Raw genomic sequence first — 25,741 nt, 5'->3', positions numbered from 1 at the left:
CATTGCAATTGCTTACAACTAAAATTGTTTTTGTTATCAAGCTGGAATATTTCTTTCAAGCTAACTCAATCTTAATAAACAATATATTACGTAAACTTACACAGTCCCAATTTCATTACGATCATAGTAGTTCGAATATTATTCTGTCATAATCGAAAAAAAAAATACAATAATTGACACTGTTCAAGGTTCCGGCGAGTTTCGAACTCGCGACCTTCTGCGTGTGAAGCAGACGTGATAACCACTACACTACGGAACCGGACATACCATCCGTTATGTACAGTTTTCATGTCCTCTCTACAAAAATATATCTAGGAACTACTCAAGGATTACGTCTACTTAGTGAACCAACATCGACACATACATGCACACATACACTAGCATATTTTTAAGTATTTACAAATCAACTTTTCTTTCTAAATGTGTTTCGAAATCAAAAGCATAAACTCATGTTCTTATCTATGTAAATGAGCACTAGTAATCAGCGTCATAAAAACAAAACCACAACATACGATATTTTGTTCGATAGAATAAGAACTGTATAAGTTCAATTTACAGACAGTTGTTTTCTACACATAGCAGGAGTGTACATTTATTCTAGATCTATATACTCTTTTAGATCTACCGTTATTCTATATATAATAGTAATAATAATAAATAAATAAATAAAATAATAAATCTATAAATTTAAGTACGTTGTTGCACTTTTCCTTGGTGCATGATAGCTTCGATAAGAAAGATCACATTGCCAAAGCTTTGTACTTTGTGATTTCTGACGCATGAGATTGTGTAGACTTCGGATACAACACCTTAATTGTACTCACTTTCTTCGATTTTTCGTTTTTGTCCGGGTTGGAGTATCTCTTTGCAAACATATTTCAGAGGAAGGTTAAGGTGTACCCCCCTTTATCTTCTAACTACTATGACTCCATCCGTCATCACCGCTGGGGGCGCTGGGCATAAAACAATAATCGGGACAACTTCGCTTTACACTGGTTTCACACCGGTTTCACACTTGATTAAATAAAATAAATTCATTGAAGTTTACGTAAAAATAGTTGTGATTTTAATCCAAAAACAAATTTACGGGCTGAACGTTTCATTTTGCACTTTCATTTCAACAGGAACTTGGACACTTACAGTAAATACAAACTAAAATTAGTAACAATAGTTTCGTGAGTGCAGCCAGCAGGTTGTTGACCTTGCCGACCAGCTATGAAAGGGGAGGGTGTCCTGTAGTTCGAAATAACGTGTACTTGACGTACTCTATTGTAAATGTATAAAGACAAATGAATGTGAGACAATGAGGTCACGATACGAGAGTTAGAATTGTGTATACAATACGTTGTAAGTGTTAAGGTTCCGTGGTGTAGTGGTTATCACGTCTGCTTAACACGCAGAAGGTCGCGAGTTCGAAACTCGCCGGAACCTAGACCGATTAAATTTTATTTTGATATTCTCTTCCGCGACACTCTTGTTTTTCTGTAAGTTGATCGCAAAAATACAACGGTTCTCCAGTTACAGTAAGTATTCTCACGTTGAGAAAGACACACTATGCTAACGACTGATGTTACATCACTGCAAACGCGACGGTTCCAATAATCTATAAACGTTGAAAGATGTTAGAAATTATTTCAACAAACGATTCAACCGCATTGCAATTGCTTACAACTAAAATTGTTTTTGTTATCAAGCTGTAATATTTCTTTCAAGCTAACTCAATCTTAATAAACAATATATTACGTAAACTTACACAGTCCCCATTTCATTAGGATCATAGTAGTTCAAATATTATTCTGTCATAATCGAAAAAAAAAATACAATAATTGACACTGTTCAAGGTTCCGGCGAGTTTCGAACTCGCGACCTTCTGCGTGTGAAGCAGACGTGATAACCACTACACTACGGAACCGGACATACCATCCGTTATGTACAGTTTTCATGTCCTCTCTACAAAAATATATCTAGGAACTACTCAAGGATTACGTCTACTTAGTGAACCAACATCGACACATACATGCACACATACACTAGCATATTTTCAAGTATTTACAAATCAACTTTTCTTTCTAAATGTGTTTCGAAATCAAAAGCATAAACTCATGTCCTTATCTATGTAAATGAGCACTAGTAATCAGCATCATAAAAACAAAACCACAACATACGATATTTTGTTCGATAGAATAAGAACTGTATAAGTTCAATTTACAAACAGTTGTTTTCTACACATAGCAGGAGTGTACATTTATTCTAGATCTATATACTCTTTTAGATCTACCGTTATTCTATATATAATAGTAATAATAATAAATAAATAAATAAAATAATAAATCTATAAATTTAAGTACGTTGTTGCACTTTTCCTTGGTGCATGATAGCTTCGATAAGAAAGATCACATTGCCAAAGCTTTGTACTTTGTGATTTCTGACGCATGAGATTGTGTAGACTTCGGATACAACACCTTAATTGTACTCACTTTCTTCGATTTTTCGTTTTTGTCCGGGTTGGAGTTATCTCTTTGCAAACATATTTCAGAGGAAGGTTAAGGTGTACCCCCCTTTATCTTCTAACTACTATGACTCCATCCGTCATCACCGCTGGGGGCGCTGGGCATAAAACAATAATCGGGACAACTTCGCTTTACACCGGTTTCACACCGGTTTCACACTTGATTAAATAAAATAAATTCATTGAAGTTTACGTAAAAATAGTTGTGATTTTAATCCAAAAACAAATTTACGGGCTGAACGTTTCATTTTGCACTTTCATTTCAACAGGAACTTGGACACTTACAGTAAATACAAACTAAAATTAGTAACAATAGTTTCGTGAGTGCAGCCAGCAGGTTGTTGACCTTGCCGACTTTTACCAGCTATGAAAGGGGAGGGTGTCCTGTAGTTCGAAATAACGTGTACTTGACGTACTCTATTGTAAATGTATAAAGACAAATGAATGTGAGACAATGAGGTCACGATACGAGAGTTAGAATTGTGTATACAATACGTTGTAAGTGTTAAGGTTCCGTGGTGTAGTGGTTATCACATCTGCTTAACACGCATAAGGTCGCGAGTTCGAAACTCGCCGGAACCTAGACCGATTAAATTTTATTTTGATATTCTCTTCCGCGACACTCTTGTTTTTCTGTAAGTTGATCGCAAAAATACAACGGTTCTCCAGTTACAGTAAGTATTCTCACGTTGAGAAAGACACACTATGCTAACGACTGATGTTACATCACTGCAAACGCGACGGTTCCAATAATCTATAAACGTTGAAAGATGTTAGAAATTATTTCAACAAACGATTCAACCGCATTGCAATTGCTTACAACTAAAATTGTTTTTGTTATCAAGCTGTAATATTTCTTTCAAGCTAACTCAATCTTAATAAACAATATATTACGTAAACTTACACAGTCCCCATTTCATTAGGATCATAGTAGTTCGAATATTATTCTGTCATAATCGAAAAAAAAAATACAATAATTGACACTGTTCAAGGTTCCGGCGAGTTTCGAACTCGCGACCTTCTGCGTGTGAAGCATACGGAACCGGACATACCATCCGTTATGTACAGTTTTCATGTCCTCTCTACAAAAATATATCTAGGAACTATTCAAGGATTACGTCTACTTAGTAAACCAACATCGACACATACATGCACACATACACTAGCATATTTTCAAGTATTTACAAATCAACTTTTCTTTCTAAATGTGTTTCGAAATCAAAAGCATAAACTCATGTTCTTATCTATGTAAATGAGCACTAGTAATCAGCACCATAAAAACAAAACCACAACATACGATATTTTTTTCGATAGAATAACAACTGTATAAGTTCAATTTACAGACAGTTGTTTTCTACACATAGCAGGAGTGTACATTTATTCTAGATCTATATACTCTTTTAGATCTACCGTTATTCTATATATAATAGTAATAATAATAAATAAATAAATAAATAAATAAAATAATAAATCTATAAATTTAAGTACGTTGTTGCACTTTTCCTTGGTGCATGATAGCTTCGATAAGAAAGATCACATTGCCAAAGCTTTGTACTTTGTGATTTCTGACGCATGAGATTGTGTAGACTTCGGATACAACACCTTAATTGTACTCACTTTCTTCGATTTTTCGTTTTTGTCCGGGTTGGAGTTATCTCTTTGCAAACATATTTCAGAGGAAGGTTAAGGTGTACCCCCCTTTATCTTCTAACTACTATGACTCCATCCGTCATCATCGCTGGGGGCGCTGGGCATAAAACAATAATCGGGACAACTTCGCTTTACACCGGTTTCACACTTGATTAAATAAAATAAATTCATTGAAGTTTACGTAAAAATAGTTGTGATTTTAATCCAAAAACAAATTTACGGGCTGAACGTTTCATTTTGCACTTTCATTTCAACAGGAACTTGGACACTTACAGTAAATACAAACTAAAATTAGTAACAATAGTTTCGTGAGTGCAGCCAGCAGGTTGTTGACCTTGCCGACTTTTACCAGCTATGAAAGGGGAGGGTGTCCTGTAGTTCGAAATAACGTGTACTTGACGTACTCTATTGTAAATGTATAAAGACAAATGAATGTGAGACAATGAGGTCACGATACGAGAGTTAGAATTGTGTATACAATACGTTGTAAGTGTTAAGGTTCCGTGGTGTAGTGGTTATCACGTCTGCTTAACACGCATAAGGTCGCGAGTTCGAAACTCGCCGGAACCTAGACCGATTAAATTTTATTTTGATATTCTCTTCCGCGACACTCTTGTTTTTCTGTAAGTTGATCGCAAAAATACAACGGTTCTCCAGTTACAGTAAGTATTCTCACGTTGAGAAAGACACACTATGCTAACGACTGATGTTACATCACTGCAAACGCGACGGTTCCAATAATCTATAAACGTTGAAAGATGTTAGAAATTATTTCAACAAACGATTCAACCGCATTGCAATTGCTTACAACTAAAATTGTTTTTGTTATCAAGCTGTAATATTTCTTTCAAGCTAACTCAATCTTAATAAACAATATATTACGTAAACTTACACAGTCCCCATTTCATTAGGATCATAGTAGTTCGAATATTATTCTGTCATAATCGAAAAAAAAAATACAATAATTGACACTGTTCAAGGTTCCGGCGAGTTTCGAACTCGCGACCTTCTGCGTGTGAAGCAGACGTGATAACCACTACACTACGGAACCGGACATACCATCCGTTATGTACAGTTTTCATGTCCTCTCTACAAAAATATATCTAGGAACTACTCAAGGATTACGTCTACTTAGTGAACCAACATCGACACATACATGCACACATACACTAGCATATTTTTAAGTATTTACAAATCAAGTTTTCTTTCTAAATGTGTTTCGAAATCAAAAGCATAAACTCATGTTCTTATCTATGTAAATGAGCACTAGTAATCAGCATCATAACAACAAAACCACAACATACGATATTTTGTTCGATAGAATAAGAACTGTATAAGTTCAATTTACAGACAGTTGTTTTCTACACATAGCAGGAGTGTACATTTATTCTAGATCTATATACTCTTTTAGATCTACCGTTATTCTATATATAATAGTAATAATAATAAATAAATAAATAAAATAATAAATCTATAAATTTAAGTACGTTGTTGCACTTTTCCTTGGTGCATGATAGCTTCGATAAGAAAGATCACATTGCCAAAGCTTTGTACTTTGTGATTTCTGACGCATGAGATTGTGTAGACTTCGGATACAACACCTTAATTGTACTCACTTTCTTCGATTTTTCGTTTTTGTCCGGGTTGGAGTTATCTCTTTGCAAACATATTTCAGAGGAAGGTTAAGGTGTACCCCCCTTTATCTTCTAACTACTATGACTCCATCCGTCATCACCGCTGGGGGCGCTGGGCATAAAACAATAATCGGGACAACTTCGCTTTACACCGGTTTCACACCGGTTTCACACTTGATTAAATAAAATAAATTCATTGAAGTTTACGTAAAAATAGTTGTGATTTTAATCCAAAAACAAATTTACGGGCTGAACGTTTCATTTTGCACTTTCATTTCAACAGGAACTTGGACACTTACAGTAAATACAAACTAAAATTAGTAACAATAGTTTCGTGAGTGCAGCCAGCAGGTTGTTGACCTTGCCGACTTTTACCAGCTATGAAAGGGGAGGGTGTCCTGTAGTTCGAAATAACGTGTACTTGACGTACTCTATTGTAAATGTATAAAGACAAATGAATGTGAGACAATGAGGTCACGATACGAGAGTTAGAATTGTGTATACAATACGTTGTAAGTGTTAAGGTTCCGTGGTGTAGTGGTTATCACGTCTGCTTAACACGCATAAGGTCGCGAGTTCGAAACTCGCCGGAACCTAGACCGATTAAATTTTATTTTGATATTCTCTTCCGCGACACTCTTGTTTTTCTGTAAGTTGATCGCAAAAATACAACGGTTCTCCAGTTACAGTAAGTATTCTCACGTTGAGAAAGACACACTATGCTAACGACTGATGTTACATCACTGCAAACGCGACGGTTCCAATAATCTATAAACGTTGAAAGATGTTAGAAATTATTTCAACAAACGATTCAACCGCATTGCAATTGCTTACAACTAAAATTGTTTTTGTTATCAAGCTGTAATATTTCTTTCAAGCTAACTCAATCTTAATAAACAATATATTACGTAAACTTACACAGTCCCCATTTCATTAGGATCATAGTAGTTCGAATATTATTCTGTCATAATCGAAAAAAAAAATACAATAATTGACACTGTTCAAGGTTCCGGCGAGTTTCGAACTCGCGACCTTCTGCGTGTGAAGCAGACGTGATAACCACTACACTACGGAACCGGACATACCATCCGTTATGTACAGTTTTCATGTCCTCTCTACAAAAATATATCTAGGAACTACTCAAGGATTACGTCTACTTAGTGAACCAACATCGACACATACATGCACACATACACTAGCATATTTTTAAGTATTTACAAATCAAGTTTTCTTTCTAAATGTGTTTCGAAATCAAAAGCATAAACTCATGTTCTTATCTATGTAAATGAGCACTAGTAATCAGCATCATAACAACAAAACCACAACATACGATATTTTGTTCGATAGAATAAGAACTGTATAAGTTCAATTTACAGACAGTTGTTTTCTACACATAGCAGGAGTGTACATTTATTCTAGATCTATATACTCTTTTAGATCTACCGTTATTCTATATATAATAGTAATAATAATAAATAAATAAATAAAATAATAAATCTATAAATTTAAGTACGTTGTTGCACTTTTCCTTGGTGCATGATAGCTTCGATAAGAAAGATCACATTGCCAAAGCTTTGTACTTTGTGATTTCTGACGCATGAGATTGTGTAGACTTCGGATACAACACCTTAATTGTACTCACTTTCTTCGATTTTTCGTTTTTGTCCGGGTTGGAGTTATCTCTTTGCAAACATATTTCAGAGGAAGGTTAAGGTGTACCCCCCTTTATCTTCTAACTACTATGACTCCATCCGTCATCACCGCTGGGGGCGCTGGGCATAAAACAATAATCGGGACAACTTCGCTTTACACCGGTTTCACACCGGTTTCACACTTGATTAAATAAAATAAATTCATTGAAGTTTACGTAAAAATAGTTGTGATTTTAATCCAAAAACAAATTTACGGGCTGAACGTTTCATTTTGCACTTTCATTTCAACAGGAACTTGGACACTTACAGTAAATACAAACTAAAATTAGTAACAATAGTTTCGTGAGTGCAGCCAGCAGGTTGTTGACCTTGCCGACTTTTACCAGCTATGAAAGGGGAGGGTGTCCTGTAGTTCGAAATAACGTGTACTTGACGTACTCTATTGTAAATGTATAAAGACAAATGAATGTGAGACAATGAGGTCACGATACGAGAGTTAGAATTGTGTATACAATACGTTGTAAGTGTTAAGGTTCCGTGGTGTAGTGGTTATCACGTCTGCTTAACACGCATAAGGTCGCGAGTTCGAAACTCGCCGGAACCTAGACCGATTAAATTTTATTTTGATATTCTCTTCCGCGACACTCTTGTTTTTCTGTAAGTTGATCGCAAAAATACAACGGTTCTCCAGTTACAGTAAGTATTCTCACGTTGAGAAAGACACACTATGCTAACGACTGATGTTACATCACTGCAAACGCGACGGTTCCAATAATCTATAAACGTTGAAAGATGTTAGAAATTATTTCAACAAACGATTCAACCGCATTGCAATTGCTTACAACTAAAATTGTTTTTGTTATCAAGCTGTAATATTTCTTTCAAGCTAACTCAATCTTAATAAACAATATATTACGTAAACTTACACAGTCCCCATTTCATTAGGATCATAGTAGTTCGAATATTATTCTGTCATAATCGAAAAAAAAAATACAATAATTGACACTGTTCAAGGTTCCGGCGAGTTTCGAACTCGCGACCTTCTGCGTGTGAAGCAGACGTGATAACCACTACACTACGGAACCGGACATACCATCCGTTATGTACAGTTTTCATGTCCTCTCTACAAAAATATATCTAGGAACTACTCAAGGATTACGTCTACTTAGTGAACCAACATCGACACATACATGCACACATACACTAGCATATTTTTAAGTATTTACAAATCAAGTTTTCTTTCTAAATGTGTTTCGAAATCAAAAGCATAAACTCATGTTCTTATCTATGTAAATGAGCACTAGTAATCAGCATCATAACAACAAAACCACAACATACGATATTTTGTTCGATAGAATAAGAACTGTATAAGTTCAATTTACAGACAGTTGTTTTCTACACATAGCAGGAGTGTACATTTATTCTAGATCTATATACTCTTTTAGATCTACCGTTATTCTATATATAATAGTAATAATAATAAATAAATAAATAAAATAATAAATCTATAAATTTAAGTACGTTGTTGCACTTTTCCTTGGTGCATGATAGCTTCGATAAGAAAGATCACATTGCCAAAGCTTTGTACTTTGTGATTTCTGACGCATGAGATTGTGTAGACTTCGGATACAACACCTTAATTGTACTCACTTTCTTCGATTTTTCGTTTTTGTCCGGGTTGGAGTTATCTCTTTGCAAACATATTTCAGAGGAAGGTTAAGGTGTACCCCCCTTTATCTTCTAACTACTATGACTCCATCCGTCATCACCGCTGGGGGCGCTGGGCATAAAACAATAATCGGGACAACTTCGCTTTACACCGGTTTCACACCGGTTTCACACCGGTTTCATACTTGATTAAATAAAATAAATTCATTGAAATTTACGTAAAAATAGTTGTGATTTTAATCCAAAAACAAATTTACGGGCTGAACGTTTCATTTTGCACTTTCATTTCAACAGGAACTTGGACACTTACAGTAAATACAAACTAAAATTAGTAACAATAGTTTCGTGAGTGCAGCCAGCAGGTTGTTGACCTTGCCGACTTTTACCAGCTATGAAAGGGGAGGGTGTCCTGTAGTTCGAAATAACGTGTACTTGACGTACTCTATTGTAAATGTATAAGGACAAATGAATGTGAGACAATGAGGTCACGATACGAGAGTTAGAATTGTGTATACAATACGTTGTAAGTGTTAAGGTTCCGTGGTGTAGTGGTTATCACGTCTGCTTAACACGCATAAGGTCGCGAGTTCGAAACTCGCCGGAACCTAGACCGATTAAATTTTATTTTGATATTCTCTTCCGCGACACTCTTGTTTTTCTGTAAGTTGATCGCAAAAATACAACGGTTCTCCAGTTACAGTAAGTATTCTCACGTTGAGAAAGACACACTATGCTAACGACTGATGTTACATCACTGCAAACGCGACGGTTCCAATAATCTATAAACGTTGAAAGATGTTAGAAATTATTTCAACAAACGATTCAACCGCATTGCAATTGCTTACAACTAAAATTGTTTTTGTTATCAAGCTGTAATATTTCTTTCAAGCTAACTCAATCTTAATAAACAATATATTACGTAAACTTACACAGTCCCCATTTCATTAGGATCATAGTAGTTCGAATATTATTCTGTCATAATCGAAAAAAAAAATACAATAATTGACACTGTTCAAGGTTCCGGCGAGTTTCGAACTCGCGACCTTCTGCGTGTGAAGCAGACGTGATAACCACTACACTACGGAACCGGACATACCATCCGTTATGTACAGTTTTCATGTCCTCTCTACAAAAATATATCTAGGAACTACTCAAGGATTACGTCTACTTAGTGAACCAACATCGACACATACATGCACACATACACTAGCATATTTTCAAGTATTTACAAATCAAGTTTTCTTTCTAAATGTGTTTCGAAATCAAAAGCATAAACTCATGTTCTTATCTATGAAAATGGGCACTAGTAATCAGCACCATAAAAACAAAACCACAACATACGATATTTTGTTCGATAGAATAAGAACTGTATAAGTTCAATTTACAGACAGTTGTTTTCTACACATAGCAGGAGTGTACATTTATTCTAGATCTATATACTCTTTTAGATCTACCGTTATTCTATATATAATAGTAATAATAATAAATAAATAAATAAAATAATAAATCTATAAATTTAAGTACGTTGTTGCACTTTTCCTTGGTGCATGATAGCTTCGATAAGAAAGATCACATTGCCAAAGCTTTGTACTTTGTGATTTCTGACGCATGAGATTGTGTAGACTTCGGATACAACACCTTAATTGTACTCACTTTCTTCGATTTTTCGTTTTTGTCCGGGTTGGAGTTATCTCTTTGCAAACATATTTCAGAGGAAGGTTAAGGTGTACCCCCCTTTATCTTCTAACTATTATGACTCCATCCGTCATCATCGCTGGGGGCGCTGGGCATAAAACAATAATCGGGACAACTTCGCTTTACACCGGTTTCACACCGGTTTCACACTTGATTAAATAAAATAAATTCATTGAAGTTTACGTAAAAATAGTTGTGATTTTAATCCAAAAACAAATTTACGGGCTGAACGTTTCATTTTGCACTTTCATTTCAACAGGAACTTGGACACTTACAGTAAATACAAACTAAAATTAGTAACAATAGTTTCGTGAGTGCAGCCAGCAGGTTGTTGACCTTGCCGACTTTTACCAGCTATGAAAGGGGAGGGTGTCCTGTAGTTCGAAATAACGTGTACTTGACGTACTCTATTGTAAATGTATAAAGACAAATGAATGTGAGACAATGAGGTCACGATACGAGAGTTAGAATTGTGTATACAATACGTTGTAAGTGTTAAGGTTCCGTGGTGTAGTGGTTATCACGTCTGCTTAACACGCATAAGGTCGCGAGTTCGAAACTCGCCGGAACCTAGACCGATTAAATTTTATTTTGATATTCTCTTCCGCGACACTCTTGTTTTTCTGTAAGTTGATCGCAAAAATACAACGGTTCTCCAGTTACAGTAAGTATTCTCACGTTGAGAAAGACACACTATGCTAACGACTGATGTTACATCACTGCAAACGCGACGGTTCCAATAATCTATAAACGTTGAAAGATGTTAGAAATTATTTCAACAAACGATTCAACCGCATTGCAATTGCTTACAACTAAAATTGTTTTTGTTATCAAGCTGTAATATTTCTTTCAAGCTAACTCAATCTTAATAAACAATATATTACGTAAACTTACACAGTCCCCATTTCATTAGGATCATAGTAGTTCGAATATTATTCTGTCATAATCGAAAAAAAAAAATACAATAATTGACACTGTTCAAGGTTCCGGCGAGTTTCGAACACGCGACCTTCTGCGTGTGAAGCAGACGTGATAACCACTACACTACGGAACCGGACATACCATCCGTTATGTACAGTTTTCATGTCCTCTCTACAAAAATATATCTAGGAACTACTCAAGGATTACGTCTACTTAGTGAACCAACATCGACACATACATGCACACATACACTAGCATATTTTCAAGTATTTACAAATCAACTTTTCTTTCTAAATGTGTTTCGAAATCAAAAGCATAAACTCATGTTCTTATCTATGAAAATGGGCACTAGTAATCAGCACCATAAAAACAAAACCACAACATACGATATTTTGTTCGATAGAATAAGAACTGTATAAGTTCAATTTACAGACAGTTGTTTTCTACACATAGCAGGAGTGTACATTTATTCTAGATCTATATACTCTTTTAGATCTACCGTTATTCTATATATAATAGTAATAATAATAAATAAATAAATAAAATAATAAATCTATAAATTTAAGTACGTTGTTGCACTTTTCCTTGGTGCATGATAGCTTCGATAAGAAAGATCACATTGCCAAAGCTTTGTACTTTGTGATTTCTGACGCATGATATTGTGTAGACTTCGGATACAACACCTTAATTGTACTCACTTTCTTCGATTTTTCGTTTTTGTCCGGGTTGGAGTTATCTCTTTGCAAACATATTTCAGAGGAAGGTTAAGGTGTACCCCCCTTTATCTTCTAACTATTATGACTCCATCCGTCATCATCGCTGGGGGCGCTGGGCATAAAACAATAATCGGGACAACTTCGCTTTACACCGGTTTCACACCGGTTTCACACTTGATTAAATAAAATAAATTCATTGAAGTTTACGTAAAAATAGTTGTGATTTTAATCCAAAAACAAATTTACGGGCTGAACGTTTCATTTTGCACTTTCATTTCAACAGGAACTTGGACACTTACAGTAAATACAAACTAAAATTAGTAACAATAGTTTCGTGAGTGCAGCCAGCAGGTTGTTGACCTTGCCGACTTTTACCAGCTATGAAAGGGGAGGGTGTCCTGTAGTTCGAAATAACGTGTACTTGACGTACTCTATTGTAAATGTATAAAGACAAATGAATGTGAGACAATGAGGTCACGATACGAGAGTTAGAATTGTGTATACAATACGTTGTAAGTGTTAAGGTTCCGTGGTGTAGTGGTTATCACGTCTGCTTAACACGCATAAGGTCGCGAGTTCGAAACTCGCCGGAACCTAGACCGATTAAATTTTATTTTGATATTCTCTTCCGCGACACTCTTGTTTTTCTGTAAGTTGATCGCAAAAATACAACGGTTCTCCAGTTACAGTAAGTATTCTCACGTTGAGAAAGACACACTATGCTAACGACTGATGTTACATCACTGCAAACGCGACGGTTCCAATAATCTATAAACGTTGAAAGATGTTAGAAATTATTTCAACAAACGATTCAACCGCATTGCAATTGCTTACAACTAAAATTGTTTTTGTTATCAAGCTGTAATATTTCTTTCAAGCTAACTCAATCTTAATAAACAATATATTACGTAAACTTACACAGTCCCCATTTCATTAGGATCATAGTAGTTCGAATATTATTCTGTCATAATCGAAAAAAAAAATACAATAATTGACACTGTTCAAGGTTCCGGCGAGTTTCGAACTCGCGACCTTCTGCGTGTGAAGCAGACGTGATAACCACTACACTACGGAACCGGACATACCATCCGTTATGTACAGTTTTCATGTCCTCTCTACAAAAATATATCTAGGAACTACTCAAGGATTACGTCTACTTAGTGAACCAACATCGACACATACATGCACACATACACTAGCATATTTTTAAGTATTTACAAATCAAGTTTTCTTTCTAAATGTGTTTCGAAATCAAAAGCATAAACTCATGTTCTTATCTATGTAAATGAGCACTAGTAATCAGCATCATAACAACAAAACCACAACATACGATATTTTGTTCGATAGAATAAGAACTGTATAAGTTCAATTTACAGACAGTTGTTTTCTACACATAGCAGGAGTGTACATTTATTCTAGATCTATATACTCTTTTAGATCTACCGTTATTCTATATATAATAGTAATAATAATAAATAAATAAATAAAATAATAAATCTATAAATTTAAGTACGTTGTTGCACTTTTCCTTGGTGCATGATAGCTTCGATAAGAAAGATCACATTGCCAAAGCTTTGTACTTTGTGATTTCTGACGCATGAGATTGTGTAGACTTCGGATACAACACCTTAATTGTACTCACTTTCTTCGATTTTTCGTTTTTGTCCGGGTTGGAGTTATCTCTTTGCAAACATATTTCAGAGGAAGGTTAAGGTGTACCCCCCTTTATCTTCTAACTACTATGACTCCATCCGTCATCACCGCTGGGGGCGCTGGGCATAAAACAATAATCGGGACAACTTCGCTTTACACCGGTTTCACACCGGTTTCACACCGGTTTCATACTTGATTAAATAAAATAAATTCATTGAAATTTACGTAAAAATAGTTGTGATTTTAATCCAAAAACAAATTTACGGGCTGAACGTTTCATTTTGCACTTTCATTTCAACAGGAACTTGGACACTTACAGTAAATACAAACTAAAATTAGTAACAATAGTTTCGTGAGTGCAGCCAGCAGGTTGTTGACCTTGCCGACTTTTACCAGCTATGAAAGGGGAGGGTGTCCTGTAGTTCGAAATAACGTGTACTTGACGTACTCTATTGTAAATGTATAAGGACAAATGAATGTGAGACAATGAGGTCACGATACGAGAGTTAGAATTGTGTATACAATACGTTGTAAGTGTTAAGGTTCCGTGGTGTAGTGGTTATCACGTCTGCTTAACACGCATAAGGTCGCGAGTTCGAAACTCGCCGGAACCTAGACCGATTAAATTTTATTTTGATATTCTCTTCCGCGACACTCTTGTTTTTCTGTAAGTTGATCGCAAAAATACAACGGTTCTCCAGTTACAGTAAGTATTCTCACGTTGAGAAAGACACACTATGCTAACGACTGATGTTACATCACTGCAAACGCGACGGTTCCAATAATCTATAAACGTTGAAAGATGTTAGAAATTATTTCAACAAACGATTCAACCGCATTGCAATTGCTTACAACTAAAATTGTTTTTGTTATCAAGCTGTAATATTTCTTTCAAGCTAACTCAATCTTAATAAACAATATATTACGTAAACTTACACAGTCCCCATTTCATTAGGATCATAGTAGTTCGAATATTATTCTGTCATAATCGAAAAAAAAAATACAATAATTGACACTGTTCAAGGTTCCGGCGAGTTTCGAACTCGCGACCTTCTGCGTGTGAAGCAGACGTGATAACCACTACACTACGGAACCGGACATACCATCCGTTATGTACAGTTTTCATGTCCTCTCTACAAAAATATATCTAGGAACTACTCAAGGATTACGTCTACTTAGTGAACCAACATCGACACATACATGCACACATACACTAGCATATTTTCAAGTATTTACAAATCAAGTTTTCTTTCTAAATGTGTTTCGAAATCAAAAGCATAAACTCATGTTCTTATCTATGAAAATGGGCACTAGTAATCAGCACCATAAAAACAAAACCACAACATACGATATTTTGTTCGATAGAATAACAACTGTATAAGTTCAATTTACAGACAGTTGTTTTCTACACATAGCAGGAGTGTACATTTATTCTAGATCTATATACTCTTTTAGATCTACCGTTATTCTATATATAATAGTAATAATAATAAATAAATAAATAAAATAATAAATCTATAAATTTAAGTACGTTGTTGCACTTTTCCTTGGTGCATGATAGCTTCGATAAGAAAGATCACATTGCCAAAGCTTTGTACTTTGTGATTTCTGACGCATGAGATTGTGTAGACTTCGGATACAACACCTTAATTGTACTCACTTTCTTCGATTTTTCGTTTTTGTCCGGGTTGGAGTTATCTCTTTGCAAACATATTTCAGAGGAAGGTTAAGGTGTACCCCCCTTTATCTTCTAACTATTATGACTCCATCCGTCATCATCGCTGGGGGCGCTGGGCATAAAACAATAATCGGGACAACTTCGCTTTACACCGGTTTCACACCGGTTTCACACTTGATTAAATAAAATAAATTCATTGAAGTTTACGTAAAAATAGTTGTGATTTTAATCCAAAAACAAATTTACGGGCTGAACGTTTCATTTTGCACTTTCATTTCAACAGGAACTTGGACACTTACAGTAAATACAAACTAAAATTAGTAACAATAGTTTCGTGAGTGCAGCCAGCAGGTTGTTGACCTTGCCGACTTTTACCAGCTATGAAAGGGGAGGGTGTCCTGTAGTTCGAAATAACGTGTACTTGACGTACTCTATTGTAAATGTATAAAGACAAATGAATGTGAGACAATGAGGTCACGATACGAGAGTTAGAATTGTGTATACAATACGTTGTAAGTGTTAAGGTTCCGTGGTGTAGTGGTTATCACGTCTGCTTAACACGCATAAGGTCGCGAGTTCGAAACTCGCCGGAACCTAGACCGATTAAATTTTATTTTGATATTCTCTTCCGCGACACTCTTGTTTTTCTGTAAGTTGATCGCAAAAATACAACGGTTCTCCAGTTACAGTAAGTATTCTCACGTTGAGAAAGACACACTATGCTAACGACTGATGTTACATCACTGCAAACGCGACGGTTCCAATAATCTATAAACGTTGAAAGATGTTAGAAATTATTTCAACAAACGATTCAACCGCATTGCAATTGCTTACAACTAAAATTGTTTTTGTTATCAAGCTGTAATATTTCTTTCAAGCTAACTCAATCTTAATAAACAATATATTACGTAAACTTACACAGTCCCCATTTCATTAGGATCATAGTAGTTCGAATATTATTCTGTCATAATCGAAAAAAAAAAATACAATAATTGACACTGTTCAAGGTTCCGGCGAGTTTCGAACTCGCGACCTTCTGCGTGTGAAGCAGACGTGATAACCACTACACTACGGAACCGGACATACCATCCGTTATGTACAGTTTTCATGTCCTCTCTACAAAAATATATCTAGGAACTACTCAAGGATTACGTCTACTTAGTGAACCAACATCGACACATACATGCACACATACACTAGCATATTTTCAAGTATTTACAAATCAACTTTTCTTTCTAAATGTGTTTCGAAATCAAAAGCATAAACTCATGTTCTTATCTATGAAAATGGGCACTAGTAATCAGCACCATAAAAACAAAACCACAACATACGATATTTTGTTCGATAGAATAAGAACTGTATAAGTTCAATTTACAGACAGTTGTTTTCTACACATAGCAGGAGTGTACATTTATTCTAGATCTATATACTCTTTTAGATCTACCGTTATTCTATATATAATAGTAATAATAATAAATAAATAAATAAAATAATAAATCTATAAATTTAAGTACGTTGTTGCACTTTTCCTTGGTGCATGATAGCTTCGATAAGAAAGATCACATTGCCAAAGCTTTGTACTTTGTGATTTCTGACGCATGATATTGTGTAGACTTCGGATACAACACCTTAATTGTACTCACTTTCTTCGATTTTTCGTTTTTGTCCGGGTTGGAGTTATCTCTTTGCAAACATATTTCAGAGGAAGGTTAAGGTGTACCCCCCTTTATCTTCTAACTATTATGACTCCATCCGTCATCATCGCTGGGGGCGCTGGGCATAAAACAATAATCGGGACAACTTCGCTTTACACCGGTTTCACACCGGTTTCACACTTGATTAAATAAAATAAATTCATTGAAGTTTACGTAAAAATAGTTGTGATTTTAATCCAAAAACAAATTTACGGGCTGAACGTTTCATTTTGCACTTTCATTTCAACAGGAACTTGGACACTTACAGTAAATACAAACTAAAATTAGTAACAATAGTTTCGTGAGTGCAGCCAGCAGGTTGTTGACCTTGCCGACTTTTACCAGCTATGAAAGGGGAGGGTGTCCTGTAGTTCGAAATAACGTGTACTTGACGTACTCTATTGTAAATGTATAAAGACAAATGAATGTGAGACAATGAGGTCACGATACGAGAGTTAGAATTGTGTATACAATACGTTGTAAGTGTTAAGGTTCCGTGGTGTAGTGGTTATCACGTCTGCTTAACACGCATAAGGTCGCGAGTTCGAAACTCGCCGGAACCTAGACCGATTAAATTTTATTTTGATATTCTCTTCCGCGACACTCTTGTTTTTCTGTAAGTTGATCGCAAAAATACAACGGTTCTCCAGTTACAGTAAGTATTCTCACGTTGAGAAAGACACACTATGCTAACGACTGATGTTACATCACTGCAAACGCGACGGTTCCAATAATCTATAAACGTTGAAAGATGTTAGAAATTATTTCAACAAACGATTCAACCGCATTGCAATTGCTTACAACTAAAATTGTTTTTGTTATCAAGCTGTAATATTTCTTTCAAGCTAACTCAATCTTAATAAACAATATATTACGTAAACTTACACAGTCCCCATTTCATTAGGATCATAGTAGTTCGAATATTATTCTGTCATAATCGAAAAAAAAAAATACAATAATTGACACTGTTCAAGGTTCCGGCGAGTTTCGAACTCTCGACCTTCTGCGTGTGAAGCAGACGTGATAACCACTACACTACGGAACCGGACATACCATCCGTTATGTACAGTTTTCATGTCCTCTCTACAAAAATATATCTAGGAACTACTCAAGGATTACGTCTACTTAGTGAACCAACATCGACACATACATGCACACATACACTAGCATATTTTCAAGTATTTACAAATCAACTTTTCTTTCTAAATGTGTTTCGAAATCAAAAGCATAAACTCATGTTCTTATCTATGAAAATGGGCACTAGTAATCAGCACCATAAAAACAAAACCACAACATACGATATTTTGTTCGATAGAATAACAACTGTATAAGTTCAATTTACAGACAGTTGTTTTCTACACATAGCAGGAGTGTACATTTATTCTAGATCTATATACTCTTTTAGATCTACCGTTATTCTATATATAATAGTAATAATAATAAATAAATAAATAAAATAATAAATCTATAAATTTAAGTACGTTGTTGCACTTTTCCTTGGTGCATGATAGCTTCGATAAGAAAGATCACATTGCCAAAGCTTTGTACTTTGTGATTTCTGACGCATGAGATTGTGTAGACTTCGGATACAACACCTTAATTGTACTCACTTTCTTCGATTTTTCGTTTTTGTCCGGGTTGGAGTTATCTCTTTGCAAACATATTTCAGAGGAAGGTTAAGGTGTACCCCCCTTTATCTTCTAACTATTATGACTCCATCCGTCATCATCGCTGGGGGCGCTGGGCATAAAACAATAATCGGGACAACTTCGCTTTACACCGGTTTCACACCGGTTTCACACTTGATTAAATAAAATAAATTCATTGAAGTTTACGTAAAAATAGTTGTGATTTTAATCCAAAAACAAATTTACGGGCTGAACGTTTCATTTTGCACTTTCATTTCAACAGGAACTTGGACACTTACAGTAAATACAAACTAAAATTAGGAACAATAGTTTCGTGAGTGCAGCCAGCAGGTTGTTGACCTTGCCGACTTTTACCAGCTATGAAAGGGGAGGGTGTCCTGTAGTTCGAAATAATGTGTACTTAACGTACTCTATTGTAATGTATAAAGACAAATGAATGTGAGACAATGAGGTCACGATACGAGAGTTAGAATTGTGTATACAATACGTTGTAAGTGTTAAGGTTCCGTGGTGTAGTGGTTATCACGTCTGCTTAACACGCAGAAGGTCGTGAGTTCGAAACTCGCCGGAACCTAGACCGATTAAATTTTATTTTGATATTCTCTTCCGCGACACTCTTGTTTTTCTGTAAGTTGATCGCAAAAATACAACGGTTCTCCAGTTACAGTAAGTATTCTCACGTTGAGAAAGACACACTATGCTAACGACTGATGTTACATCACTGCAAACGCGACGGTTCCAATAATCTATAAACGTTGAAAGATGTTAGAAATTATTTCAACAAACGATTCAACCGCATTGCAATTGCTTACAACTAAAATTGTTTTTGTTATCAAGCTGTAATATTTCTTTCAAGCTAACTCAATCTTAATAAACAATATATTACGTCAACTTACACAGTCCCTATTTCATTACGATCATAGTAGTTCGAATATTATTCTGTCATAATCGAAAAAAGAAAAAATACAATAATTGACACTGTTCAAGGTTCCGGCGAGTTTCGAACTCGCGACCTTCTGCGTGTGAAGCAGACGTGATAACCACTACACTACGGAACCGGACATACCATCCGTTATGTACGGTTTTCATGTCCTCTCTACAAAAATATATCAAGGAACTATTCAAGGATTACGTCTACTTAGTAAACCAACATCGACACATACATGCACACATACACTAGCATATTTTCAAGTATTTACAAATCAAGTTTTCTTTCTAAATGTGTTTCGAAATCAAAAGCATAAACTCATGTTCTTATCTATGTAAATGAGCACTAGTAATCAGCATCATAAAAACAAAACCACAACATACGATATTTTGTTCGATAGAATAAGAACTGTATAAGTTCAATTTACAAACAGTTGTTTTCTACACATAGCAGGAGTGTACATTTATTCTAGATCTATATACTCTTTTAGATCTACCGTTATTCTGTATATAATAGTAATAATATTAAATAAATAAATAAAATAATAAATCTATAAATTTAAGTACGTTGTTCCACTTTTCCTTGGTGCATGATAGCTTCGATAAGAAGGATCACATTGCCAAAGCTTTGTACTTTGTGATTTCTGACGCATGAGATTGTGTAGACTTCGGATACAACACCTTAATTGTACTCACTTTCTTCGATTTTTCGTTTTTGTCCGGGTTGGAGTTATCTCTTTGCAAACATATTTCAGAGGAAGGTTAAGGTGTACCCCCCTTTATCTTCTAACTACTATGACTCCATCCGTCATCACCGCTGGGCATAAAACAATAATCGGGACAACTTCGCTTTACACCGGTTTCACACCGGTTTCACACTTGATTAAATAAAATAAATTCATTGAAGTTTACGTAAAAATAGTTGTGATTTTAATCCAAAAACAAATTTACGGGCTGAACGTTTCATTTTGCACTTTCATTTCAACAGGAACTTGGACACTTACAGTAAATACAAACTAAAATTAGTAACAATAGTTTCGTGAGTGCAGCCAGCAGGTTGTTGACCTTGCCGACTTTTACCAGCTATGAAAGGGGAGGGTGTCCTGTAGTTCGAAATAACGTGTACTTGACGTACTCTATTGTAAATGTATAAAGACAAATGAATGTGAGACAATGAGGTCACGATACGAGAGTTAGAATTGTGTATACAATACGTTGTAAGTGTTAAGGTTCCGTGGTGTAGTGGTTATCACGTCTGCTTAACACGCAGAAGGTCGCGAGTTCGAAACTCGCCGGAACCTAGACCGATTAAATTTTATTTTGATATTCTCTTCCGCGACACTCTTGTTTTTCTCTAAGTTGATCGCAAAAATACAACGGTTCTCCAGTTACAGTAAGTATTCTCACGTTGAGAAAGACACACTATGCTAACGACTGATGTTACATCACTGCAAACGCGACGGTTCCAATAATCTATAAACGTTGAAAGATGTTAGAAATTATTTCAACAAACGATTGAACCGCATTGCAATTGCTTACAACTAAAATTGTTTTTGTTATCAAGCTGTAATATTTCTTTCAAGCTAACTCAATCTTAATAAACAATATATTACGTAAACTTACACAGTCCCCATTTCATTAGGATCATAGTAGTTCGAATATTATTCTGTCATAATCGAAAAAAAAAATACAATAATTGACACTGTTCAAGGTTCCGGCGAGTTTCGAACTCGCGACCTTCTGCGTGTGAAGCAGACGTGATAACCACTACACTACGGAACCGGACATACCATCCGTTATGTACAGTTTTAATGTCCTCTCTACAAAAATATATCTAGGAACTACTCAAGGATTACGTCTACTTAGTGAACCAACATCGACACATACATGCACACATACACTAGCATATTTTCAAGTATTTACAAATCAACTTTTCTTTCTAAATGTGTTTCGAAATCAAAAGCATATACTCATGTCCTTATCTATGTAAATGAGCACTAGTAATCAGCATCATAAAAACAAAACCACAACATACGATATTTTGTTCGATAGAATAAGAACTGTATAAGTTCAATTTACAAACAGTTGTTTTCTACACATAGCAGGAGTGTACATTTATTCTAGATCTATATACTCTTTTAGATCTACCGTTATTCTATATATAATAGTAATAGTAATAAATAAATAAATAAAATAATAAATCTATAAATTTAAGTACGTTGTTCCACTTTTCCTTGGTGCATGATAGCTTCGATAAGAAAGATCACATTGCCAAAGCTTTGTACTTTGTGATTTCTGACGCATGAGATTGTGTAGACTTCGGATACAACACCTTAATTGTACTCACTTTCTTCGATTTTTCGTTTTTGTCCGGGTTGGAGTAATCTCTTTGCAAACATATTTCAGAGGAAGGTTAAGGTGTACCCCCCTTTATCTTCTAACTACTATGACTCCATCCGTCATCACCGCAGGGCATAAAACAATAATCGGGACAACTTCGCTTTACACCGGTTTCACACCGGTTTCACACTTGATTAAATAAAATAAATTCATTGAAGTTTACGTAAAAATAGTTGTGATTTTAATCCAAAAACAAATTTACGGGCTGAACGTTTCATTTTGCACTTTCATTTCAACAGGAACTTGGACACTTACAGTAAATACAAACTAAAATTAGTAACAATAGTTTCGTGAGTGCAGCCAGCAGGTTGTTGACCTTGCCGACTTTTACCAGCTATGAAAGGGGAGGGTGTCCTGTAGTTCGAAATAATGTGTACTTAACGTACTCTATTGTAATGTATAAAGACAAATGAATGTGAGACAATGAGGTCACGATACGAGAGTTAGAATTGTGTATACATTACGTTGTAAGTGTTAAGGTTCCGTGGTGTAGTGGTTATCACGTCTGCTTAACACGCAGAAGGTCGTGAGTTCGAAACTCGCCGGAACCTAGACCGATTAAATTTTATTTTGATATTCTCTTCCGCGACACTCTTGTTTTTCTGTAAGTTGATCGCAAAAATACAACGGTTCTCCAGTTACAGTAAGTATTCTCACGTTGAGAAAGACACACTATGCTAACGACTGATGTTACATCACTGCAAACGCGACGGTTCCAATAATCTATAAACGTTGAAAGATGTTAGAAATTATTTCAACAAACGATTCAACCGCATTGCAATTGCTTACAACTAAAATTGTTTTTGTTATCAAGCTGTAATATTTCTTTCAAGCTAACTCAATCTTAATAAACAATATATTACGTAAACTAACACAGTCCCCATTTCATTAGGATCATAGTAGTTCGAATATTATTCTGTCATAATCGAAAAAAAAAATACAATAATTGACACTGTTCAAGGTTCCGGCGAGTTTCGAACTCGCGACCTTCTGCGTGTGAAGCAGACGTGATAACCACTACACTACGGAACCGGACATACCATCCGTTATGTACAGTTTTCATGTCCTCTCTACAAAAATATATCTAGGAACTACTCAAGGATTACGTCTACTTAGTGAACCAACATCGACACATACATGCACACATACACTAGCATATTTTCAAGTATTTACAAATCAACTTTTCTTTCTAAATGTGTTTCGAAATCAAAAGCATAAACTCATGTTCTTATCTATGTAAATGAGCACTAGTAATCAGCGTCATAAAAACAAAACCACAACATACGATATTTTGTTCGATAGAATAAGAACTGTATAAGTTCAATTTACAAACAGTTGTTTTCTACACATAGCAGGAGTGTACATTTATTCTAGATCTATATACTCTTTTAGATCTACCGTTATTCTATATATAATAGTAATAATAATAAATAAATAAATAAAATAATAAATCTATAAATTTAAGTACGTTGTTGCACTTTTCCTTGGTGCATGATAGCTTCGATAAGAAAGATCACATTGCCAAAGCTTTGTACTTTGTGATTTCTGACGCATGAGATTGTGTAGACTTCGGATACAACACCTTAATTGTACTCACTTTCTTCGATTTTTCGTTTTTGCCGGGTTGGAGTTATCTCTTTGCAAACATATTTCAGAGGAAGGTTAAGGTGTACCCCCCTTTATCTTCTAACTACTATGACTCCATCCGTCATCACCGCAGGGCATAAAACAATAATCGGGACAACTTCGCTTTACACCGGTTTCACACCGGTTTCACACTTGATTAAATAAAATAAATTCATTGAAGTTTACGTAAAAATAGTTGTGATTTTAATCCAAAAACAAATTTACGGGCTGAACGTTTCATTTTGCACTTTCATTTCAACAGGAACTTGGACACTTACAGTAAATACAAACTAAAATTAGTAACAATAGTTTCGTGAGTGCAGCCAGCAGGTTGTTGACCTTGCCGACTTTTACCAGCTATGAAAGGGGAGGGTGTCCTGTAGTTCGAAATAACGTGTACTTGACGTACTCTATTGTAAATGTATAAAGACAAATGAATGTGAGACAATGAGGTCACGATACGAGAGTTAGAATTGTGTATACAATAAGTTGTAAGTGTTAAGGTTCCGTGGTGTAGTGGTTATCACGTCTGCTCAACACGCATAAGGTCGCGAGTTCGAAACTCGCCGGAACCTAGACCGATTAAATTTTATTTTGATATTCTCTTCCGCGACACTCTTGTTTTTCTGTAAGTTGATCGCAAAAATACAACGGTTCTCCAGTTACAGTAAGTATTCTCACGTTGAGAAAGACACACTATGCTAACGACTGATGTTACATCACTGCAAACGCGACGGTTCCAATAATCTATAAACGTTGAAAGATGTTAGAAATTATTTCAACAAACGATTGAACCGCATTGCAATTGCTTACAACTAAAATTGTTTTTGTTATCAAGCTGTAATATTTCTTTCAAGCTAACTCAATCTTAATAAACAATATATTACGTAAACTTACACAGTCCCCATTTCATTAGGATCATAGTAGTTCGAATATTATTCTGTCATAATCGAAAAAAAAAATACAATAATTGACACTGTTCAAGGTTCCGGCGAGTTTCGAACTCGCGACCTTCTGCGTGTGAAGCAGACGTGATAACCACTACACTACGGAACCGGACATACCATCCGTTATGTACAGTTTTCATGTCCTCTCTACAAAAATATATCTAGGAACTACTCAAGGATTACGTCTACTTAGTGAACCAACATCGACACATACATGCACACATACACTAGCATATTTTCAAGTATTTACAAATCAACTTTTCTTTCTAAATGTGTTTCGAAATCAAAAGCATAAACTCATGTCCTTATCTATGTAAATGAGCACTAGTAATCAGCATCATAAAAACAAAACCACAACATACGATATTTTGTTCGATAGAATAAGAACTGTATAAGTTCAATTTACAAACAGTTGTTTTCTACACATAGCAGGAGTGTACATTTATTCTAGATCTATATACTCTTTTAGATCTACCGTTATTCTATATATAATAGTAATAGTAATAAATAAATAAATAAAATAATAAATCTATAAATTTAAGTACGTTGTTGCACTTTTCCTTGGTGCATGATAGCTTCGATAAGAAAGATCACATTGCCAAAGCTTTGTACTTTGTGATTTCTGACGCATGAGATTGTGTAGACTTCGGATACAACACCTTAATTGTACTCACTTTCTTCGATTTTTCGTTTTTGTCCGGGTTGGAGTTATCTCTTTGCAA

General features: G+C 35.3%; 30 non-coding genes across 30 annotated transcripts; 15 read left to right on the top strand and 15 right to left on the bottom strand.

Moving 5' to 3' along the window:
* Nucleotides 1-186: 186 nt before the first annotated feature.
* On the bottom strand, nucleotides 187-259 carry Trnav-cac (transfer RNA valine (anticodon CAC)). The gene has a single exon. It is a non-coding gene; the product is annotated as a tRNA-Val (tRNA).
* Nucleotides 260-1,358: 1,099 nt separating this feature from the next.
* Nucleotides 1,359-1,431, top strand: Trnav-aac (transfer RNA valine (anticodon AAC)). The gene has a single exon. It is a non-coding gene; the product is annotated as a tRNA-Val (tRNA).
* Nucleotides 1,432-1,839: 408 nt separating this feature from the next.
* On the bottom strand, nucleotides 1,840-1,912 carry Trnav-cac (transfer RNA valine (anticodon CAC)). The gene has a single exon. It is a non-coding gene; the product is annotated as a tRNA-Val (tRNA).
* Nucleotides 1,913-3,018: 1,106 nt separating this feature from the next.
* Trnav-aac (transfer RNA valine (anticodon AAC)) lies at nucleotides 3,019-3,091 on the top strand. Its single transcript has one exon. It is a non-coding gene; the product is annotated as a tRNA-Val (tRNA).
* A 1,565-nt stretch (nucleotides 3,092-4,656) lies between these two features.
* Trnav-aac (transfer RNA valine (anticodon AAC)) lies at nucleotides 4,657-4,729 on the top strand. The gene has a single exon. It is a non-coding gene; the product is annotated as a tRNA-Val (tRNA).
* A 408-nt stretch (nucleotides 4,730-5,137) lies between these two features.
* On the bottom strand, nucleotides 5,138-5,210 carry Trnav-cac (transfer RNA valine (anticodon CAC)). Its single transcript has one exon. It is a non-coding gene; the product is annotated as a tRNA-Val (tRNA).
* A 1,106-nt stretch (nucleotides 5,211-6,316) lies between these two features.
* On the top strand, nucleotides 6,317-6,389 carry Trnav-aac (transfer RNA valine (anticodon AAC)). The gene has a single exon. It is a non-coding gene; the product is annotated as a tRNA-Val (tRNA).
* A 408-nt stretch (nucleotides 6,390-6,797) lies between these two features.
* On the bottom strand, nucleotides 6,798-6,870 carry Trnav-cac (transfer RNA valine (anticodon CAC)). Its single transcript has one exon. It is a non-coding gene; the product is annotated as a tRNA-Val (tRNA).
* A 1,106-nt stretch (nucleotides 6,871-7,976) lies between these two features.
* Trnav-aac (transfer RNA valine (anticodon AAC)) lies at nucleotides 7,977-8,049 on the top strand. Its single transcript has one exon. It is a non-coding gene; the product is annotated as a tRNA-Val (tRNA).
* Nucleotides 8,050-8,457: 408 nt separating this feature from the next.
* Trnav-cac (transfer RNA valine (anticodon CAC)) lies at nucleotides 8,458-8,530 on the bottom strand. The gene has a single exon. It is a non-coding gene; the product is annotated as a tRNA-Val (tRNA).
* A 1,117-nt stretch (nucleotides 8,531-9,647) lies between these two features.
* Trnav-aac (transfer RNA valine (anticodon AAC)) lies at nucleotides 9,648-9,720 on the top strand. The gene has a single exon. It is a non-coding gene; the product is annotated as a tRNA-Val (tRNA).
* Nucleotides 9,721-10,128: 408 nt separating this feature from the next.
* Trnav-cac (transfer RNA valine (anticodon CAC)) lies at nucleotides 10,129-10,201 on the bottom strand. Its single transcript has one exon. It is a non-coding gene; the product is annotated as a tRNA-Val (tRNA).
* A 1,106-nt stretch (nucleotides 10,202-11,307) lies between these two features.
* Trnav-aac (transfer RNA valine (anticodon AAC)) lies at nucleotides 11,308-11,380 on the top strand. The gene has a single exon. It is a non-coding gene; the product is annotated as a tRNA-Val (tRNA).
* A 409-nt stretch (nucleotides 11,381-11,789) lies between these two features.
* Trnav-cac (transfer RNA valine (anticodon CAC)) lies at nucleotides 11,790-11,862 on the bottom strand. The gene has a single exon. It is a non-coding gene; the product is annotated as a tRNA-Val (tRNA).
* A 1,106-nt stretch (nucleotides 11,863-12,968) lies between these two features.
* On the top strand, nucleotides 12,969-13,041 carry Trnav-aac (transfer RNA valine (anticodon AAC)). The gene has a single exon. It is a non-coding gene; the product is annotated as a tRNA-Val (tRNA).
* A 408-nt stretch (nucleotides 13,042-13,449) lies between these two features.
* Nucleotides 13,450-13,522, bottom strand: Trnav-cac (transfer RNA valine (anticodon CAC)). The gene has a single exon. It is a non-coding gene; the product is annotated as a tRNA-Val (tRNA).
* A 1,117-nt stretch (nucleotides 13,523-14,639) lies between these two features.
* Trnav-aac (transfer RNA valine (anticodon AAC)) lies at nucleotides 14,640-14,712 on the top strand. The gene has a single exon. It is a non-coding gene; the product is annotated as a tRNA-Val (tRNA).
* Nucleotides 14,713-15,120: 408 nt separating this feature from the next.
* Nucleotides 15,121-15,193, bottom strand: Trnav-cac (transfer RNA valine (anticodon CAC)). Its single transcript has one exon. It is a non-coding gene; the product is annotated as a tRNA-Val (tRNA).
* Nucleotides 15,194-16,299: 1,106 nt separating this feature from the next.
* Nucleotides 16,300-16,372, top strand: Trnav-aac (transfer RNA valine (anticodon AAC)). The gene has a single exon. It is a non-coding gene; the product is annotated as a tRNA-Val (tRNA).
* Nucleotides 16,373-16,781: 409 nt separating this feature from the next.
* Trnav-cac (transfer RNA valine (anticodon CAC)) lies at nucleotides 16,782-16,854 on the bottom strand. The gene has a single exon. It is a non-coding gene; the product is annotated as a tRNA-Val (tRNA).
* A 1,106-nt stretch (nucleotides 16,855-17,960) lies between these two features.
* Nucleotides 17,961-18,033, top strand: Trnav-aac (transfer RNA valine (anticodon AAC)). The gene has a single exon. It is a non-coding gene; the product is annotated as a tRNA-Val (tRNA).
* Nucleotides 18,034-18,442: 409 nt separating this feature from the next.
* Trnav-cac (transfer RNA valine (anticodon CAC)) lies at nucleotides 18,443-18,515 on the bottom strand. The gene has a single exon. It is a non-coding gene; the product is annotated as a tRNA-Val (tRNA).
* Nucleotides 18,516-19,620: 1,105 nt separating this feature from the next.
* Trnav-aac (transfer RNA valine (anticodon AAC)) lies at nucleotides 19,621-19,693 on the top strand. The gene has a single exon. It is a non-coding gene; the product is annotated as a tRNA-Val (tRNA).
* Nucleotides 19,694-20,104: 411 nt separating this feature from the next.
* On the bottom strand, nucleotides 20,105-20,177 carry Trnav-cac (transfer RNA valine (anticodon CAC)). The gene has a single exon. It is a non-coding gene; the product is annotated as a tRNA-Val (tRNA).
* Nucleotides 20,178-21,274: 1,097 nt separating this feature from the next.
* Nucleotides 21,275-21,347, top strand: Trnav-aac (transfer RNA valine (anticodon AAC)). Its single transcript has one exon. It is a non-coding gene; the product is annotated as a tRNA-Val (tRNA).
* Nucleotides 21,348-21,755: 408 nt separating this feature from the next.
* On the bottom strand, nucleotides 21,756-21,828 carry Trnav-cac (transfer RNA valine (anticodon CAC)). Its single transcript has one exon. It is a non-coding gene; the product is annotated as a tRNA-Val (tRNA).
* Nucleotides 21,829-22,924: 1,096 nt separating this feature from the next.
* Nucleotides 22,925-22,997, top strand: Trnav-aac (transfer RNA valine (anticodon AAC)). Its single transcript has one exon. It is a non-coding gene; the product is annotated as a tRNA-Val (tRNA).
* A 408-nt stretch (nucleotides 22,998-23,405) lies between these two features.
* Nucleotides 23,406-23,478, bottom strand: Trnav-cac (transfer RNA valine (anticodon CAC)). Its single transcript has one exon. It is a non-coding gene; the product is annotated as a tRNA-Val (tRNA).
* A 1,096-nt stretch (nucleotides 23,479-24,574) lies between these two features.
* Nucleotides 24,575-24,647, top strand: Trnav-aac (transfer RNA valine (anticodon AAC)). Its single transcript has one exon. It is a non-coding gene; the product is annotated as a tRNA-Val (tRNA).
* Nucleotides 24,648-25,055: 408 nt separating this feature from the next.
* On the bottom strand, nucleotides 25,056-25,128 carry Trnav-cac (transfer RNA valine (anticodon CAC)). Its single transcript has one exon. It is a non-coding gene; the product is annotated as a tRNA-Val (tRNA).
* Nucleotides 25,129-25,741: the final 613 nt, after the last annotated feature.

This window comes from Euprymna scolopes, chromosome 9 (assembly GCF_053919585.1).
Source record: "Euprymna scolopes isolate OS-2025 chromosome 9, ASM5391958v1, whole genome shotgun sequence".
NCBI classification, from domain to species: Eukaryota; Metazoa; Mollusca; class Cephalopoda; order Sepiida; family Sepiolidae; genus Euprymna; species Euprymna scolopes.
Note: the sequence above shows the minus strand (reverse complement) of the source record. Positions and strands in the feature narration are given on the sequence as shown.